This window comes from Beta vulgaris, chromosome 9 (assembly GCF_026745355.1).
Source record: "Beta vulgaris subsp. vulgaris cultivar EL10 chromosome 9, EL10.2, whole genome shotgun sequence".
NCBI lineage: Eukaryota > Viridiplantae > Streptophyta > Magnoliopsida > Caryophyllales > Amaranthaceae > Beta > Beta vulgaris.
In genome coordinates, this window is record NC_079210.1 from 20,138,479 (window position 1) to 20,152,720 (window position 14,242).

The window sequence follows — 14,242 nt, forward strand, 5'->3', positions numbered from 1 at the left end:
AATGGAAAGAATTTAAATACTCGTGGACCAAAACATTTAAAAAAAGAAGGGTAATTGAAGAAAATATTGGATTATTTGGGTGGGGAAAAAAATTCTGACATAAAGTCATAAAAAGCGCAAACTGGTGGACCCAAGCTGTTCATTGGACAAAAAGGGCTATACCCCCAACCAGTATGCTGTATTAATGCTTCAGTTTTGGAAATCAATCTAACCAGGGATCCTTGGATGAATGGTATAGGGGGGTTGGGCTTGTTGGGCATTTGAATGAGTTGTCTGTGCGATGGCAGCCCAGAGGAAATTTATCTTACCACGTATTTTCAAAAGGTGCCTAAAAATATCTAACTTTTTTTCGTAAAAATCTATCTTATATCTTTAACTAGTTACTCTCGCACTTTTCAAATTTCACCAGATACCACCGAGTTTCATGGTTTACATCAAAATGGCCTTAATGAATAACGACAGTTAACTCTGTTAGTCATTAATCCTTTTTTTAAAAAAAACTCTAATTGACCCATGTCTCTGTCTCCCTAACCCCTAACATATTGGTACTCGTTTTGATGGGTTTCCCGAATTCGTGTACTTTAAGGGTCGTCGTTAGCGTCCTTTTAAAAAAAAAAGAATCATTTTGGCGATGAAATCGGTCATTTAAGATCGTCTTGGGAAGTGTGCCCAAAATGTCGTCGTATTGATACTCATTTTAATGGGCTTCTCGAAATTTGTGTCCCTAAAGGATTGTTCGTGGCGTCCATTTTTTCAAAAAAAAAAAAAAGTCGTTTTCGCGGTGTAATCGGTCGTTTAAGATCGCCTCATAAGCGTGCCCAGAATACTGTTTATTTGTACTCGTTTTGATTGGCTTCTCGAAATTCGTGCCCATCAAGGGTCGTATATGGCGTTCTCTTTTAAAAAATAAAGTCGTTTTGGTGATGAAATCAATTATTTAAGATCGATTTGAGAAGCATACCCTGAATACTATCGTATTGGATCGTTAGTGGCGTCGGTTTTAAAAAAAAAAAGGTCATTTTGACAGTGAACTATAGGGTTTAGGGTTCGGGGTGGGGGAGAGAGGGATTAATTAGGATTTTCAAAATATTAGGGTTAATAACTAACAAGTTAACCGTCGTTAGTCATTACGAGAATTTTGATGTATTACCATGAAACTCATGGGTGCCTTATGAATTTTGAGAATCGTGTTAGGTTGTTTGTTTCAAAACAGGTAAAGGAAACCCAACTATATCACCTCCCCTCTACCACCACCACCATTACACTTTCTCTTTCAGATTAATCTACCTTGGTCGCCTCTTCCGCCGCAACCACCCCCTTCCCCGCTGTTTTTGTTGCATCCCCCAGCCCCTTTCCCTCTTTGACCCCACTGCCCCCTTTCCCGTCTTCTGCGTCGCTGCTTCTTTTCCCTCGCGTATTCTTTTTTTCTCTTTCTCTCTCTTGAAGATCTAGTGTTGTGGTGGTGTCTAGGGGAGGTTGAGGTGGGTTTTCGTTTAGGGTGGTTTTTCATGGTGGGTGGGGTTGGTTTCGTGGGGTGGGATGGGATGGGTGGTGTGGACGGTGGGTTATGTTGGGTTTTCGGGGTGATAGTGGTTTTCGGGTGTGTGGGGGTGGATTTCTACAGGTTGTGGTAAATTTCCAGTGGATGGTGGTGGGTTTTCAAGGGTGGTGGAGGATTTCCGGCGGGAGTGGGCGGTGTTGACGGTTGGGGTGGGGCGGTGTTGGTGTTCAGGGTGGAGGCATAACGATGGGTGGTATTGGTGGTTGGGTTAAGTGTTGGTATGGTGGTCAAGGAGATAGTCAATGGTGCTCAAAGGGGAAGTGAAACCTTGGGGTGGGTGGAGAATGGATGTAGAGGACTTTGGAGGTAAGGATTCGGTAAAGGGAATCATTAAATTGGTCAAAGAAACAACAAGTAAGGGAAACAAGTAGGTCGGTTCCCTTACCCTTTCTTGAAAACCTCAAACCAAACAGCCCATTAAGGGAGCGTTTGGTTGTCATGGGGTAAAGGGAATGGAATCAAGAAAGGGGTGGAGGGGGAAAGGAAAGTGAAACCCTTAGATTTAAAGAGATGTTTGGTTGTAAATACTCATTCCATCTTTCTTCCTCCTCTCACCATTTTTTCACCGCCGCCACCCTTCCCCACCACATGTCCCCCGCCAACCTTCCCCATCACCTGTCGCCGGTTCGCCGCCAACCTTCCCCACCACCTGTCGCCTCTCCAACCCCTTCCCCTTACGCTGCCATCGCCACTTTTTCTACATATTGTCTTATGTTTTAGAGGTTGAATTCAAGGTTTTGAAGTTCGAATTCGACCATGAAAATTTCAGATCTAGAGTTTTCATGGCTGAATTTGATAATCTAAATCTATAAATAATGAAAGAAAAGAGGTATTTGCGCATTATTCCATGTTTTTTACAACAAAATTCTAGGGTTTGTGGGTAAGTGGTGGTTTATGTGGTGGGGTTTTCGGGTGGTAATGGGTGGTGTTTGTGGGTTCGAATTGTTTTCGGGTGATTGTGGTGGTTTTGTGGGTGGTGGGCGTGTAACGCAGTTAGTGGTGGGTGTGGGTTGCGCAGTTTTGGTGGCTAGGTGTGTAACACCCCCACGATTTCTCCTTATATAAACTAGGAGAAATTACGGGGGTTGTTATGCCACGCATGATAATACGTAAGGCTAGTCAGAGAATACAACGGAAGTCTTTTGAAATAACCTGGAAATACTTTAATACAACTGAGATAATAAAGTATGTAAATGAGTTACAAATTCGAAGACTATCCCATACTAGTCCCATCTTCAAAACTAGTCAAACCTTGACCCCAATGGTCAAGTAAAGTCAAACATATAATTTAAAATAACTTAATTAAGAAAGTACCCGTGTACTAAAACTCCCATCCGGATGCTTATGATTCCCATGTACATCAAGAACTTGTACCTGAAACTTCTCCTCTAAAATCTGCTTGCCAAATGGGTCATCATAGGGTCGTTGAGGAAAAACAACAACCAAAAGAAAACAAAGAAACACATACATCAGCCACGCTAAGTACATAACACAACTAAACTAATGCGAATAAAGAAACACATACATCAGCCACGCTAAGTACATAACACAACTAAACTAATGCGAATAATAATGCATGTAATCCTCAACAACTTCGGCTTGCTCTTCTTATGACTCCACATGCGACAAGCACATAACTGTACTTACTAAATACTTTCTTTTATTATTATTTGGCAATGAACGGGCACCGTCCTCCTCTTGGAGTCATACAGGCTACTATTCCTTGTGTAAGAGATCCCACACCTCTTACTAAAGTTCCATGAACTTTAAATAACTTGACTCAAGAATTTTAAGCTTGTTAGTAATGAAAGAGGGTGAGAGTGAGCCTCTAGACTCAACATCTCGGAGATAAATAATATGAGTGACGCCTAGTCCACTCAAAGATCTTGATAATTGAAATTCCATAAACTTGCTCAATAAAATAAAAGCATTAGCATCGTCATGCTTATGGGTGATAATGAGCCTGACAAGCTCGCGAGCAGCTCAGGCTCGACTCGGTCAAAGCTCGGTCAAAGCTCAGCTCGTTGAAGCTCGGCTCGAACTCGAGCTCGGGTTAAGACTTAAACGAGCTGAGCCGAGCTAGGAAAAGCTCAGCTCGTAAAGCTCATGAACAAATCGATTATTATTTTATACTAAAAAAATTATATTAAAAAAATATTTTACATTAAAAAAATTTAATACAAATTTATATTTTAATTTAGATTACAAATTATATATTTTAATTTGTCATCCAACTTCACCTCTACTCCACTAGGCACTAAAGTCCCATATTGGTTAAGAAAACAAGGATCAACCTTATTTTCTTTATAAATAGCTACTACTCCTTACTTCAACTTAAAGTTTAATTTTGTATCTCCTTGGTTGGAAAACAAAAACTATACTTTATTTTCTTCATAGAGGGAATGAAGTATATTTTTAAATATTTGATTATTTAACATAACATGAAGTCCCACATTGAAATTTTTACAATGTAGGAGGGATTTCAAGTTATAAAAGCATATGTAAACAAAACAAGGAGTCTTACATTGAAATCTTAGCTAGGGAAACTATGTTATAAAAGCATGGGTATAATGAGTTTTTTTTTTCTTTAACAAAAGATGGAGTCCCACATTGAAATTTTAGCAATGAGGGATTCCAAGTTATATAAGCGTATGTAGAATGAGTTTGTTTATCTTAAACAAAACATGGAGTCCCACATTGAAATCTTAGCAATACTAAGAGGAAAACCAAGTTATAAAGCATCGGGATAGTGAGTTTGTTTTTCTTTAACAAACGGTAGAGTCTCACATTGAAATCTTAGCAATGCTAAGAGGGAAATGAAGTTATAAAAGCATATGATGGGTGAGTGTACAAGCTCACCTACTTTATACTTGACCTATAAGATTAGGCCTACCGCCTAAGTATTGCTTTAGTATTGATGAGGGCCTACACGGTTGGGCTTCGAGTCGAGCCGAGCTCACTAGTCGAGCCTAAACGAGCTCACGAGCTGAGCCTAAACGAGCTCACGAGCCGAGCTCGAGCCGCAGATTCTAATCACGAGCTCGAGCTGAGCTCGGCGAGCTCATGAGTCGAGTCGTGCCCATAAAAAGTTAAACGAGATCGAGCCGAGCCCAATACTATTCGGGCTCGACTCGCTCGATAAGCACCCCTAGTCATGCTAAGCTATATGCAGGAGTGTAGTTTCACACTAACTCCCCCCCTTATGTTGAATACTCATGGGGATCCATCCCAAGAGTTTTATTGTCAAAGCCCATTATGTGAGACACAATCACAATAATAATACATCTAGCAAATAAATTAATTTCTTATCTTTCTTTAATAAGTGAATGCAACAAACACTATAAATAACTCAATTCTAAATTCTTCGAGACCTTGCTCATCTTATTACTTTAATGACTCCTTGAGTCCTTTCTTACTTTCATAAGGATCCATGATCCAATCAGTTGAGTCCTTGCTCAATGATTCAACTACTTGTGAGACCTTGCTCAATAACTTTAGACTTGTGAGACCTTGCTCAACAAAATATAACTTCTGGTGAGACCTTGCTCAATAAAAATATATAACTTCTCATGAGGCCTTGCTCAATAAAATGTATAACTCAAATGAGACCTTGCTCAATAAAATATATAACTTCAAACGAGACCTTGCTCAATAAAATATATATTTCAAATTAATGAGACCTTGCTCAATAAAATAAACAACTTCAAATGAGACCTTGCTCAATAAATTATTCTCATGCAAGCCCTAGCTTTAAGAATAACTTTAAATATCTTTAATCATGTTCAAAAGCAATTAACATCAATCACATGCCTTTTCAAATATAGGAATAACTCAAAAGTTCTAATCCTAACCTCCTTTCTAAGTTCTCAACATGTACTCAAATAATTATAAGGCATAAGTCTCTCCTTACTTCTCATGCTCATAAATTAAATCAACCTTTGAAACCACTAAAGTCAAGGTCAAAGTGTATGTACCTTGATAACACACAAAAATCAACAGTTAAAAGCTTGACTTGCTTTTACTATGCTTGAAACCTACCAAGAATAAAGTACTATCAATTAGTACTTACCAACAACAATTCAAGGCTACTAATAAAATAAAAATCAGCACTTTTAAAATAATAATAAAGCTGATTTTATTTTAAAAGGGCTTTAAAAACTATTTTAAATTCATAACTTGAAAACCTTTACTAGTAGGCAAAACCCACTATAAACAAATACTCCCTCCGTCTTTTATTAGTTTACCCCTTTCTTTGGGGCACATTTGCGGAGATACTAATGAACCTTAATATCTCTAATTTTCGATAAGCAAAAATTACAAAAAGTTGATATTTGGATAATATACATTGAGACGAATCCAACAAGATCTCACATGACTATATTTTTCCTTAAATACAAATTACAAAAGATAGTCAAAGTCATGTATGTGAATAGTGTCAAAAGTCAAAAGGGGTAAACTAATAATAGACGGAGGGAGTATTTAAAACCTCCTAAAATTAATTACTTATTACTTAAATACTGCTGTAATTTAATTAATAAATAATAACATAATTTTTTTTACAAGTGGTTCGAAAACCACAACCCAAAACTACACTCACCGGCGGCCACCACGAACACCACCCGCACCACCACCAGCGTAGCAGTGGCAGGGCGGCAGTCCCCACCACTACCGGCAAGGCAGTGGCCCAGGCGACACTTCACCGGTGCCCAGCCGGCGCCCCACCACGACGGGTGGCCGAAAAACTCAAGGCGAAAAGAGGGGCGAGAGAGAGAGAGAGAGAGAGAGAGAGAGAGAGAGAGAGAAATAAGTAAGAAAACCCCTAAAAATTCAGACAAATAATAACCTTTTTACTTCCCTTTGATAGTTGCATGATCCTCCTATAATTTTCAAAAACAAAAACTAGATTAGAAGCTTGAATTATTAAAGAGAATTACTTAAAGAACTTGCTTGAGGAAGAACAAGGGTGAGAGAAAAACCCATCTTACTCTTTCTTTTGAAAAGGTGGCTAGTAGAATGATGGGAAATTGTGGGGAAACTATGGTTTCCTTTTTATGGTGATGGTCTTTTGATTAAAAGACTAAATTAGCCTTACTCATCAAATTACCAAAATACATTTGATGATGAAATTGCTAAAATAATCTTTTCACTAATATTGCTAAAATACTTTCTTGAAAAGACCAAAATACTTCTTTGTGAAAATACTCAAATATTCTTTTGGTGAAATGACCAAAATACCCTGCTGCTCTTAAACACTGAAATTAAATAGCTTTAATAATTAAAAAATGATTAAAATATTTAATTAAATATCTTAAAAATATAGGGGATTACAGTCTACCCCCCTTAAAAGAATTTTCGTCCCAAAACTTAAACAAAACCCCCTCCCTTATCCAAACTTTCAGCTTTGAAAACTCATGAGCATTACACCCTAATATAGTTCTTTCTTAAGAAGTAGCCAAATAATACGCTACTAAGTAAACAAGTAGCCAAATAGTACGCTACTGAATAAAACAAGTAGCCAAATAATAAGCTACCGAATTAAACTTTTGCCTTGAATGTTTAAACTATGAAATGCTTACTTCGCTTGAAAAGTTTTCCTTGAAAACTCTAAAAATCGTGCACAAATGCAACAAATTCTTACTAATTTCTAGCAAAATGTGCACATGCACTCTACCCCCCTTAAAGGAGTTACGTCCTGAAACTCAACTCACCTAGTCGAAGAGCTCAGGATACTTCTTTCTCATCTCGTCTTCAGCCTCCCAGGTAGCCTCTTCGGTACGCTGGTTAGACCACAAAACCTTGAGTATCTTTATATCTTTATTTCTTGTACTCCTCACCTTAGAGTCCAAGATCTTTACTGGTCTCTCTTCAAAAGAAAGCGTCTCATCCACTTCTATAATCTCGGGATCTAATACGTGAGACTTATCGGGCACATATCTCTTTAGTTGGGATACATGGAACACATTATGCACCTTTCCCAAGTTATTTGGCAAATCTAAACGATAAGCCAATCTTCCAATTCTTTCAATAGTCATAGGACCTATAAACTTCGGGCTAAGCTTTCCTTTTTCCCAAAACGCATCACCCCTTTCATAGGTGACACTTTCAGTAAGACTTTCTCGCCTACTTGATATTCGCTATCTCTTCTATTCTGATCTGCATAGGCCTTTTGACGATCCTGGGCCGCCCTCATCTTCTCACGAATATATCTCACTTGATTTACGGTATCTTCAATCATTTGCGGTCCCAAAGTAACCGTCTCGCTAATATCGTTCCAGCACAATGGACTGCGACATTTCGACCGTATAGAGCTTCAAAAGGAGCCATCTTAATGCTAGAATGGTAGCTATTATTGTATGAGAATTCTATTAAAGCCAACATCTCATCCCAAGTCTTAGGGTAATCTAAGGCACACGCCCTCAACATATCCTCGAGAGTCTGAATGGTTCTTTCCGATTGACCATCAGTTGCTGGATGAAAAGCTGTACTCTTAAGCACATCGGTCCCAAAAGCTTTTTGTAATGCCTCCCAAAAATGAGATAAGAATCTTGAATCTCTATCAGACACAATAGTGGAAGGAACTCCATGATGCCTCACCACTTGGTTCACATATACTTTACCACACTGTTCCATCGACCAATTGTCCTTCATGGAACAAATTTTGCTACCTTAGTTAGTCTATCTACTATCACCCACACTTTGGTGAATCCTTTCGCTGTCTTAGGGAGACCTACAACGAAATCCATTGCTATGTCATCCCATTTCCACTCAGGCACTGGTAACGGTTGAATCGTCCCTTGAGGTCTCTTGTGTTCGCTCTTCACCTTCTGGCAAGTCAAACACCTGACAACAAATTCAGCTACTTCTCTCTTCATATTGTTCCACCAGAACATTAGCTTCAAGTCCTTATATAATTTATCCCCTCCAGGGTGGATAGAATAAGTCGTGTTGTGCCCTTCTTTCATCACTTTTTCTTTCAACTCGGTGCAACTTGACGGTATGCACCATCTTCCATTGAATCGGACACTTCCATCATCATGGATGCTAAACTCCTTTGTCTTTTTCTCCTCGATCAGCTTCTTTATCTTCTCCATTTCCTCATTCCCTTCTTGAGCCTTTAAAATTTCTTCATTCAATTCTGACTGGATTGAAATGGCATTTAAGCATGCTTCCACTCCACTACTTCCCAACAACTTCAATGTTGAGCTTCCTAAACTCGTCACACAACTTTCTGGAAGTACCAAAGTACTTAAACTATGGCTAGACTTAACGCGTCGGCAACGATGTTTGCCTTTCCTTCATGGTATAAGATCTCAATATCGTAGTCATTCACCAACTCTAACCATCTTCTCTGCCTCATATTCAAATCTTTCTGAGTATACAAATACTTCAGACTCTTGTGATCTGTATACAACTTCACCTTCACTCCATATAAGTAGTGTCGCCAAATCTTCAAAGCAAACACTATTGCGGCTAATTCTAGATCATGGGTTGGGTAATTCACTTCGTACGGTTTCAATTGCCTAGAAGCGTAGGCTATAACCTTTCGATTTTGCATCAACACACACCCTAAACCATTTTTCGAAGCGTCACTATATACCTCCAACTCAGCATTCTCCTCTGGTAACGTCAAAATCGGAGCTGTAGTCAACAACTCCTTAAGCTTCTTAAAGGCTTTCTCACACTCCTCGGTCCATATGAACTTCGTATCCTTCTTCATAAGACTAGTCATTGGTTTAGCTACCCTCGAAAAAAAAGGTGTAATGTTACAGCAAAGTCACGTGGGGTTTGTGACTTTGCTGTCACATGACAAGTCTTATATAAAATTTCCTTCCAAAATTTGTGACTTACTCTCACGTTTTTTTCTTCCAAGTGAAAAGTTTTGAATTTTTTTCTCTTTTGTTTTCCTACATTGGTTGTTCTCCTTGTTATTATTAATCTTGTAAATTTTGGTTAATTATTTTTCGAGATATTATATTAAGTGACTAACTTTAGGCATATTATTTGTTGTAGATGGAAATTTCGTAGGAGGCGAATTTTAATTGATATTGCTATTCTTGGGACGCGTTTGAGGTAATTCACAATGTCCATCAACAACTAGAATCCCGTTAGGAATTGTAGATGCTATGTGTAATACATGTGGTTATGTGATTCTATGTTTATGTTAGATGTACATTATGTGTCATAAATAGTATTAGTACTTGTTATGAATAAAATTATTATTATATTTATAGTACATATTATCCCTGCGTATAATACATATGTATCTACTTGTATTTTGTTATTATCTTCGGATTTATAATGTACATATGTAACCATCATATTAAAAATTATACTAATGTTGATAATGTAACTTAATGGGCACACCTAGTGTGTTAATGATGTTACGAACGATATTATAAGTTGATATTGTGACTCTTTAAGGCTCTAATGATGGATGTATTGGTTACTATGAATTATGGACGTTGATTATTATAATTCTATTAAGTGGCTAAGTTGTGAAAAATATTATTTGAACTAAAGACGTTCATGCAGGTTAATGTTAATGTGATATTTGATGTGCCATAACTATTAAAATATATTGATCATGTAAAGTGGAAATATTATTGAGGTTATTATCCTATGGACTTGGATCCTCCATAGGTGATGAACAGTACTTGAATTTATTCTGTTACAACTCTTTATTGTCTTCCTCTTATTACTATTGGTGCGCATTGCGGATACCCATTAGATTAGTGAGGGGTGTGCACACTAGGGAAGTTTTGCAAAACGATATTGGCCATTACTCTTAATTTATCTGGGTGACGACCCATGTTGAAGTAGGTGGTTATTGGGATTACTCCCGGCCTACTGACGTTTAATTTCCCTCTAATAATTAAATTAGTTGATGTATGACTCATATAAACTTGAAATAATTGAAATGGTCAATCATATTATATACTTGTCTGTATTATGTTATACTTGTCTGTATTATATGTTATACTTGTCTGTATTATATGTTATACTTGTCTGTACTACGTTATACCTGTCTGTATTATGCTATGAAAATTATTCTCAAAATATAACTATTATTATTATTATTATTATTATTATTATTATTATTATTATTATTATTATTATTATTATTATTATTATTATTATTATTATTATTATTATTATTATTATTATTATTATTATTATTATTTTACGGGATGAAGTTATAATTACTTAGCTTTCGCTAATTTTTGTGTTTTTGTGGATTACATACACGGTTTAATATAACTACTACATTTTTGATCAAATGCAACAACTTAAAAAAGCTAATGCAACGACATTTTCACCACCGTTGCAATAGTAAGGGTCTAATGCAACGAAAATAGAACTTCCACCACTAAAAGGGTAGCTATTGCAATGGGTTAGCCCTAACCGTTGCAATAGGTAAGTTAATTGTTGCAACAACTAAACTAATAATTTTTTTTTAGAAATTTGAAGTATGCGCTCAATGTTTTATATTTCCCTCTCTATTTTTTAAGAAATTTTGAAACCCCGTCTACGGTGCTGCTAACAAAAAAAAAACTACTAGGCAAGCTTCATAAGTTAGAAAGAGATGAATTTTGGCATTTCTCACAAAATAGCAAACAGATGTATATGAGAGAAGGAAAGGAAGACGAAGAGAGCGAAAGTTCGACCTCGCACCTCTTTAAACTTCTATCGAAATCGGTAAGTTTTGTGTGGGTTTTTGGTATTTGTCATTCTGTATTTCCATTTGATTGAATATAGTCTTTTCCACATTGCAAGTTATTGAATTATGGTTTAGCATTAGAATTTTAGGATTCTTTATGTCGGTTTTTAGCATTTGATTTGAGTTTTCTTTTTATTATTTTGTTCTCTGATTAGGGATTGCAATTTTGATTTTCTGAAAATTCTAGTTTTTGGAATTGAGATTAGGATGCAGATTGACAAATGCATATGTAGTTTTGGGATGCTTGTGAACAGTTAATAGATTTTTCAGACAGTGAATCAAAATTTCTAATATAATTTCAATGTGTTCTATGTGCAACTCATAATTTTTGGTATCTAAAGTGGGTTTTGATAGGCACACCAAGTGTTTGTGGAAAGCTCTAAGAGAGAGAAACTTGAAGTTACAGGGTAAAATAAGCTCATGAATCTGTAAACCATTGTAAGTGAATAATTCAAGCTATATTCCAGACTTTCCTACTTGAATTTATCCTCTATTATGCGTATAAGCAGCAGCTCTATTTTTTTTCTAATAATTGAAATGAACATATTTCATTCAAGTGAAAAAAAAATTGTGGATTACATACACTGTTTAACAATGAACATGAAACCATCAAGCACCTCTGTTACAATTATTGAGAAATTTTCTACAACCATAGGAAGAATGAGTGAAGTCACATCGTTTACAAATTTTGTAACTCAGACATATAATAACACCACAAACAATCAGGAGAAAATTTTGTAACACATGGAGTTTAGGTAATGAAACAAAAAAGTCTTCCACACAATCATCTTTAAGTAAATTGTGATAGATTTCCTACTTTATCATACATGATCATTTGAGTGGAGTCCAAAAGAGTCTTTGATGTGTTTGCCTGATTATGTAGTTGCAGGACAGAAACGGTGCTTTTGCAGCAAGAAATTTCAGTGGAATCCAATCAATGGAACATGTGACAATGAGTAATCTTTAACCTCTGTAGAGCAAGAATAAAAATATAAACTTCAATTGTCTTTCCTTTTATTTATTTCAGTAAAAGAAAATTATACTAGTTGAGTTTTAGAAATTACCCTCACAAGATCTAATTTTAGTACTACATTACAAATTTTACAAATCAAGGTGGAAATTCTACAGGAAATAATACCAAATTTAGTGACCCCGGAAACATTTGGAATATTAGAGATACAGAACAACACCTAGCATTGCATTCATCTTGCATCCCTTTAGTAAATATTTTAGTCGAAAATGTAACTTGGTGAAGGAGAAGGTTGAATGTTGAATCATTGGGAATTTCTTGGCATTGAAAAAGGTCATGCATGGAGGCCATTGTTGAAGTCATTTATTAGTTGCATGCATGGGAATTCACTGATACAATGACAACTTTATTGATGCCATTGATTTGGATGTATATATTTGGTTGTATTATTCATGCTGAACACTGAACCATTTTCAGTCTTATTTTAACACCGATAGATATAGTAATACTAAACTGAACTAGAAGGATGTATCTATGTGTATTTATTGTTTTATCTTTATCCGTGTTTTTTAGTTTCTTCATTAGATTATATTGTTGATGGCGATAAATTCTGCTTTAATGTTACGAACCTGTGTTTATTAGTTGCATTATTAGATTATATTGTTGGTTTGTTACATTATACTGTGACACTAAAGTTAGATTATACTCTGACAGCTAAAAGAAGTTATTTGTCACAGATTATTGAAAAAATGACTTTCAAGATTCTAATAGTGCTCCAGAAGGTTTAATCTTATAGAACACATTTTTGAAAGTAATTGTGGCAAATGATTGTTATAGGTCTCCTTTCTAACTTTCCCTGTATCCTCAGGAGTTGGTTTCAGCTACAAAGCCATCGATGGGGTGTGAAGCTGCTTGGAAAGGCGAAGCTCCTAAAATTCCACTGCCTGTGCGCTCTAACACCGTGACTTCTGAAAGTAAGGCTTTATCAACAATGATGTCTGCAATTATCAGCTTGGTTTTAAGGTTCTTGTTGTTTTCTGAACTGCATAAATTGCTACTGCCATAGATGAAAACCATTCTCGTTGTGCTATTGGTAACGAAAATTCGTCAAGTGCACCTTATCTTCTGAACATGCAAGTGGTGTTATAAAATTGTAAGCATTGATATACATTGATATTTTTTTTGCCAAGGCCACAGATGTAAGCATCGGAAGGATCTTATAAAAATTTTCTGGAAAGTAAATTTTCTTTTAATGAATTGATATTTTTTTGTAGTACTAGAAATGCACATTCTGAAGCTCTCCCTTCTTCATTTGTTCAGGAAAAATTTGGATAATTTTCTTTCTACTGGATTCAAGCTGAAGCTATGACCAATGACCTATTTGAGCGACCGCTTGAGACTTAGTTCAGACCTATCTATGTTAAGTATGAAAGTGGTGTTGCCCTGATCTAAATTTTTTGTACTCGTTTGCTTCTTTGATGCCTTGGTATGACGTCGACTGAACAGAAACAACCTCTACTTGTTTTATAAATCTTCTTAGAAAATGAAAAAATTGCAGGACCAAGCATGAAGCATAAACCTCTCGCAAGCTTAATGTTAGAACTCTCATACTATATTAGATTCTGTCTAGCTAAATTACATAAATATTTTATGAACTCCTTTAATATACCGGTCTCCACTCCTTTACGACCTTTATTGTTCATTGCATTATTGCATACTTTAAAAAGTACCTGTATGAAAATAATACTTCTACAATCTCCAAGGCTAACACTGAAATTCTATTATGTCTTTTGGTGAACCTTTTCACCATTGTTGGAATTTTATTTATTTAATTTCTCCGTTTTTTCTTTGAAAAACCTTATTCTGGTATACGAACCCATTACATGATTATCTTTTGGCCACTGATGCACATACAAATGACCTTTGTGGTCAGTTGCATCAATCTTGCATCCTGCACTTCAAAGGGTTAAAACTATCTGTTAAAGTCTCATAC